This window comes from Urocitellus parryii, chromosome 11, assembly GCF_045843805.1.
Source record: "Urocitellus parryii isolate mUroPar1 chromosome 11, mUroPar1.hap1, whole genome shotgun sequence".
Classification (NCBI taxonomy): Eukaryota; Metazoa; Chordata; class Mammalia; order Rodentia; family Sciuridae; genus Urocitellus; species Urocitellus parryii.
This window is the reverse complement of record NC_135541.1, coordinates 7,615,112-7,622,143: the sequence shown is the minus strand read 5'-3', so window position 1 is coordinate 7,622,143 and position 7,032 is coordinate 7,615,112. Positions and strand designations below refer to the sequence as shown.

The window sequence follows — 7,032 nt, the reverse complement described above, 5'->3', positions numbered from 1 at the left end:
GGTCTTGAGCTTCAGTGGGAATGACATCTCCATGTCGGTCCTGAGCAACCTGCTGCTTCACACTTCCAGGCTGACCCGGTTGAGCCTAGAGAAGTACCCTGCCCCTCTGGAGAGCTATGATGCCCAGGGTGCCATCCACCCAGGGAGACTTTTCCAACTCATCGATGAGCTGATGGAGACACTGAGGGATGTGAGAGAGCCAAAGAACGTCCTTTTCTATACTAAACCCTGCCATAGATGTGGCAACTGGTTTATCTATAACCTGCCCTCCAGTCCGTGTCGCTGTTGGCTGCCTGCCTAGTGGGATGCATATATGAGAAATGTTCTGTGCACTTGAAAATAAAGGTAAGACACCAGTGTCTCTCCAAGGGGAACTAGAAACAGGATGCCAGGGCACTGCTTAACATGAGTGGGAACAGAAAAGCTGATGCAGCAGGCCTGGGTCACAGAGGCTTGGTTCCCGTCGGGAGACATGGAACCAATGGGGACATGTGTCTTAGGAGTCAGAAACAGGAATCTGAATTTCTGGAAGTACATTTGTGCTGAGAGGTGCACAGGGCATGACCCCTGCATGGATGGTTGCAAAGGAGCGACTTGCAAATGAGCCACTTGGGGAACTTGTGGCAGAGCCTCTACTGTCCTCCATGGTTTTCAGCTTAAAGGTCAGGAAACTAACCCAGTTGCTGACCAGTGACACTGGAGCCGAGGACCTCATGGCATCACAACAGTGCGGGGCCATTCTGAGTATACCCTCCATTCTTTACTTCTCTCTGAGTGCCATTCCTTCCGATGCATGTGGCTGCTGTAATGCGCCTCTATTGCCCATGGAACTGAGAACACTAACCTCCTCTCCAAAGGAGTTTATCTGGGGATAGTAGGAGACTTCCATCTGAGTTATTCAGGTCATAGTGGACCACAGACCACAGCTTTATGCACAAGGGCTGAGGTTCAGGGAAAAATAGTCTGAGTCTTTGTGTGTGTGTGTGTGTGTGTGTGTGTGTTGGGGATTGAACCCAAGGGTGCCCTACTACTGTAGAGAACTTCATAGAATACAACTTACAAATCCTTGTACAATTTAACAACCCATCAGTCAAGAAACCTAAAGGGAGGTTGGACATGTACACAAGAGTTAGGTGCAATAGATAAAATTATAAATGCAAGATTTCCTGCAATTCCAAACCCCAGCACCTGTCATCTAATGGGCCTGCAGACTCCAAATGGTTCGCAGCAGACACCTTCACTCTGCTGTCTCTGGTACCCAAGTGATAAGCAGAGCCAACACTGTTGCCTTCTGAAAAATCAGCAATAAACCCAGACTGGGAATCTACACGTGTGCCCTGAAACCCCACATCACCCCTCTCAGGCATCACGCCAAGACCTCTCAACCATACAATGTCCTAGAAATGCCTCTCACTCAATTTGTAAATGATTTGTTTTATGGTCTCCTACTGCACAGCATTCTAAAATAGTTTTTCTTCACCTTTAACAGTAGGTGGCGAATGAGAGCCATAAGACCTCCTTGGATAAACTTGAATTCTCTGCAGAAGAAATCCATTATACCTGGAGAAGTGGCACATGCCTGTAATCCCAGAGCTCGGGAGGCTGAGGCAGAGGGATTGCGGGTTCAAAGCCAGTCTCGGCAAAAAGTGAGGCACTAAGCAACTCAGTGAGACCCTGTCTCTAAATAAAATACAAAATAAGGCTGGGGATGTTGCTCAGTGGTCCAGTACCCCTGAGTGAAATCCCAGTACACCCCCCCCAAAAAAAAACACAAAGAAATAAAGAAAAACTCCATTATGCTCTGATTATGCAGGAAATTTCCCCCTTACCTGAAGAAGAAAAGACATCCCAGGTCTCCCTAAACCCAGAACTGAGATAATTAAGAGGTTTCCCTTCCATCTCTAAGATTCAAATCCTCTATGATATTGTAACCCAGCTTTTATAATTTCTCTCTAAAAGTTTCTTTTTTCAGTACTTGGGATGGAACCCTGAGGCTTTCTAGCACTGAAATACAACCTCAGTCCTTTTAATAATTTTATTTTGAGGTAGGGTCAGTTGCCTGAGCTGCTCAACACAATGGCACAGAACTAAAAGCCCAGCAACTCAGGAGGCTGAGGCAAGAGGATCATAAGTTCAAGGCCAGCTGCAACAATTTAGGGAGACCCTGCCTCAAAAAATAAAAAAGGCTGGGAATGTGACTCAGTGGTAGTGCACCCCTGGGTTCCATCCCCAGCACCATAAATGAACAAACAAATTGCACTTGCTATACCCCGGCCACTGGTGATGTCAGAGAAGGAGATGCTGGAGAGTGACCAAGGGACCTCAGGGTCTGGTCCCCTGTTTAGTCCTGAAGGATGGACTCATCACCACCCACACAGAAGCAGAGGGCTAAACAGGGGTCTGTGGTCTGCAGAACTCTGCTGGGAAGCCAGGTGGTGGGGACAGGAGCTAGTGAGGTGGGTGTGAGTTTCCTTCCCTGAGAGGCCTGTCCAGTGAAGGTGGTGAGAAGCAGGGTAGAGGGGAGGGTGCTGAAGGAGGGAAGCCCCCACACCTGCACCTTGTAACAGGGAAGCTCTGTGCTCTCTAGCAGGGAGCAGAGAGCCACCTCCGATGCCCCCCTGGGGAAGGCTGCTCTGAGCCTCAGGTGGTGAATCAAAGTTGAGGGTGAGGAGCAGGGATGGAGGCCTTGCAGATGGTGGACCTACCTGGTGTAAGGCTTACCCTGAAATGGGTGATGTGAATGAGCAGATTCTGGAACAGGAAGAATCCTGGGTGTTGACCATCATCAGGGGTCAGGGTGACCTTGGGCTTGGGCCAGTTTGTCTTCTCCCACCTTGTCATTGCTCCTCAGAACTAACTGCCTGGTGTCTCCTTAGGCAATCCTTCCCACCAGACCCTCTCAATTACTAACTCCCTGTACTTAGAATCAGCGTTGAAGCATCTGTCCCTGGGCCTGGATATTAGTCAGCTGAATCACATGGATCTTGATGGCATCAAAATTTAAAGCCAGGTGTGGTGGCGAACACCTCTACTCCTAGTGGCTCACAAGGCTGAGGTAGGAGGATCAGAAGTTCCAAACCAGCCCCAGTGACTTAGATCCTCAGCAACTTGGCAAGACCCTGTCTCAAATAAAAATGGAAGTGGACTAGGGTTGTAGGACTGTGTTAGAGCACCCCTGGGTTCAATTCCCAGTCCCCCTTCCTCCAAAAGTTGTCCAGTTTAAGTCTTGTGCCCCTCCAAGTTCTGCTACAGAAAGGTCGAATCTACTCTGCAGACCCTGGAATTGCAGACTGTGAGGTCATGGACTCACAGCTCCATGCCACCTTCCTTCCCTGAGCCACTGCTCCCAGCTCACCATGTTCAGGTTCTAGGGCGCCTCCCCAGGTCAGTCCTGGAGAACCACCTGCTGCACTGCCAGGGGGAGCCAGTTAAGCCTAGAGCATGTGCCCCGCCCCTCTGGAGACCAATCAGTGTCCTACTCTCCACGTTGGTGGTTTGTCCTGCTTCATGCTAAGCTGAAGGGGATACTGAGCGACATTAGGCCTCCCCTGAACATCTAGATCTGTGTCCCCTCCTGTGCTTACTGGTAGACAGGTGCCCTTTAACCTGGTGCAACTGGATGTTTCATGGCCCAGGTCCCTGTCAGGAAGCAGCTGTGCTGGTACTGTGTGCATTCCCAGTCAGGTGCATAGGAAAAGCTTTCCTCTGGGCACTTAGAGATGAAACTTAGCATGTGGCTGCAAATTCAGAGGACACAGAACCCTGGCTTCAGGGTAGCTGGGAAAAGACTGAGGTGAAGGATTCCCTGCTTCCTGGGGTGGGAATAGAACTTGGCCTTCCTGCCTGCTAGGTAAACACACTACCCCTGAGCTGCATTCACAGCCTCAGTAAGTTAGCCAGGCCCTCAGCAACTTAGTGAGAACCTGTCTGAAAATGAAAAAAATTGAGGGCTAGGGATGTGGCTCAGTGGTAGAGCACCCCTGAGTTCCGTCCCTAGTATCAAAAATTCGTTTAAGCGGCTGGCCGGCGGGCAGGCTTGGCATGTCCCTTCTGTGCAGCCTGTGCCGGCGGGGAGGCGGCGTGACACCCGCAGCCCGCCCATGGAGGCTTTTCCCTCGGCGCCCCTCTCGCCCCCCAGTGGCCGCATCCCCGAGCCCGTGGCGGTCGTGCCCAGTGCCCGCTACGTGAGTGCCCAGGGTCAGGCGCACCCGCAGCCCTTCAGCTCCTGGAACCACTACCTGGGGCTCGCTATGCTCATCACTAAGGCCGTGGATGGCGAACCGCGCTTCCGGCTGCGCCCATGGCGAGGATGGCGGTGGCGGCTCTCCGCCCTCTTCGCCGTCCTGGTCCTGTTGCTTCCCCCACAGGGGGACCGGGCCCGGGCGCTGGGGCCAGCCAACTACGACTAGGACGACGAAGACGACGACAGCGACGAGCCGGGGTCCGCGGCCTCTTCCTGGGGGCGCGCTGGAGCTCTGCGCAAGCCCCGCCGAAAATGGTCTGCTGGAGGAGCGCCTCACAGAGCTGAGCCGGTTCGCAGGTCGCGCCGCCGCGGTGCTGCTGGTCTGCGCGCCTGCCGCCGCCACCACCCGCGAGGTGGCGCCACGAGAGGAGCGGACCCGGCGTGGGCGGCTGACCCCGACTGCAAGCTACCTCGGGACGGCCGCCGCCCGGCTGCTCAAACCCGAGCTGCAGGTGCGTGATCTGCTGGAACAACAAGGAGGCGGTGGCTCTCCACACCACCCACATCCCGAAGGGCCCCGACGCGAGAGTGTTGTGCCCGCTTCTGCGTCGCTACACGTGCCCCCTGTGCGGCGCCAGCGGCGACAATGCGCACACCATCAAGTATTGTCTCCGCAGCGCTAGGGACAACCTGCCAGGCAGGAAGCTGCGCTGAGGGCCCAGCGTCCAGTCTTCGGGCACCTGACGCTGCTGCATTCGCTGCCTGCCCTCCATTTTGTTCTGCGAAAGATCTTTCCCTGTTTACTGGGGAGATGCGGAGCTGTCAGCACTGGCTCAACCTGGAACGTCGTGAAGTCGGCTGGGCTGTGCGGAGTACTTCTGTCAAGCAGATTGACACTAGACGCTGATTTTTTTTTTTTTTTTTTTTTTTTGGAGAGGTATGGATGAGGGGGACTGTGTTTCCATTTTGCACACATCCAGGACTGCGAAGAAGGCTGGATGTGTATTTCACTAATTGAATATGGCAGCCTAGAAACGCTGTTCATTTACTGTATACATTGACCTAGAGTCGGTATGAAATTATCTCTAATCTTTGGGTGTGTCGTTTTATGAATGGAAGCACTTTACTAGGTCTAGTATATTTTTTTAATAGCCTCTGAACTGAGCTTAAAACTGACGATTTTATGGAATGTCAGCAAAATGACTATTTTATTACTTGATGCACTATGTTAGTTGTCCTTAGTTTATATTCTAATTCCAGGCGAAGCAATTATAAGCATTATAAGAAGTGAAATTTAGTTCTTTTGGGTGGGTATTCCCTCCTTGTGGCTTGTTTCCGTCCTAACAGGAGGTGTAAAATGCAGTCTGTAGCAGGTAGAATACAGCTCCTTTTATGTACCAGATCTTTTATTACTGAACTAGCAACTAGCCTTTTCACCTTTAAAAACTGTGCCAAGTCATAATCATATTGTGTATACACTTGGAGATGGTGCTGTTATATCTAAAGAAAAAATTTTTTTTAAATTGTTTAAAAGTAAAAATTAAAGGGCTGGGGATATAGATCAGTAGTAGAGAGCCTCTGGGTTCATTCCCCTGGACCACAAAAATGAATGAAAGATGAATAAATGGACTGGGCATGGTGACACATGACTGTAATCCTGGCAGCTCAGGAAGCTGAAGCAGGAAGATTCAAAGTTCAGGTCCAGCCTCAGCAACTCAGTGATGCCTTAAGAAATTTAGCAAGACCTTATCTCAAAATAAAAATTACAGAGAGCTAGGGATGTGGCTCAGTGATTAACTATCCTTGGGTTCAGTCCCCAGTACCAAAAAGGAATAAAAAAATAAAGTTTTAAGGAAAATTAGTGTTCAGCAGCCAGAAGAGGGTGGATTTGGGGAGCACTGTTTACCTGCAGTGATCTCAAGATAAACTTTTCCAAGTAGTAGATTTCACACACCACCTGCTGGTAGCTCAGAAGTTTTTATAAGCATAACTACCATTGACTATTTTTGAGTGGTATATTTCAAAACCCAGTACTGTAAAATGATGTTTGAGTATAAACATTTGTGCTGTGATTTTTAAATAATGTGCATATTAATTGATTTCAAAACTGTAAAAGAAGTTTAGTACTGGGTTAGCTTTTTGTTATTGTAACCAAAATGTCTGACATAAAGAACTTAAAACAGAGAGCTGGGCAGGGTGGCACACGCCTGTAATCCCAGCAGTTCAGGAGGCTAAGACAGGAGGATCACTACTTCAAAGCCAGCCTCAGTAAAAGTGAGGCACTAAGCAACTCAGTGAGACCCTGTCTCTAAAATACAAAATAGGGCTGTGGATGTGACTCAGTGGCTGAGTGCCCCTGAGTGGAATCCCTGGAACCCCAACAGAAAGAAAGAAAGAAAGAAAGAAAGAGAGAGAGAGAGAGAGAGAGAGAGAGAGAGAGAGAGAGAGAAAGAAAGAAAGAAAGAAAGAAAGAAAGAAAGAAAGAAAGAAAGAAAGAAAGAAAGAAAGAAAGAAAGAAAAGTAAGAAAGAAATAAAAAAAGAAAATGGGCATGAAAGTGCCCACCTGTGAACCCAGGAGGTTGAGGAAGGAGGATCACAAGTACCAGGCCAACTTGGAACCTTAGTGAAATCCTGTCTTAAAATTTGAAAATAAAATAAAAATGGACTGTGGAGTAGCTCAATGGCAGAGGAACCCCTGGGTTCAATCTTCAGTCCCAGGAAAAAAAAAAAACAAGGCAGAAGATTTCTTTTGGCTCCCAGCTGGAGAGCCTCAGCCAGGGTTAGCCAGCTCCATGGTTCTGGCCCCTGAGTGAGGCAGAACAACATGGCCCAAGGGCCTGGTGGAGCA

The 7,032-nt window shown here is 49.7% G+C and overlaps 1 pseudogene; it reads left to right on the top strand.

The window, feature by feature from the left end:
- The first annotated feature begins 4,100 nt into the window (after positions 1-4,100).
- Positions 4,101-4,897, top strand: LOC144249155 (nanos homolog 1-like; annotated as a pseudogene).
- Positions 4,898-7,032: the final 2,135 nt, after the last annotated feature.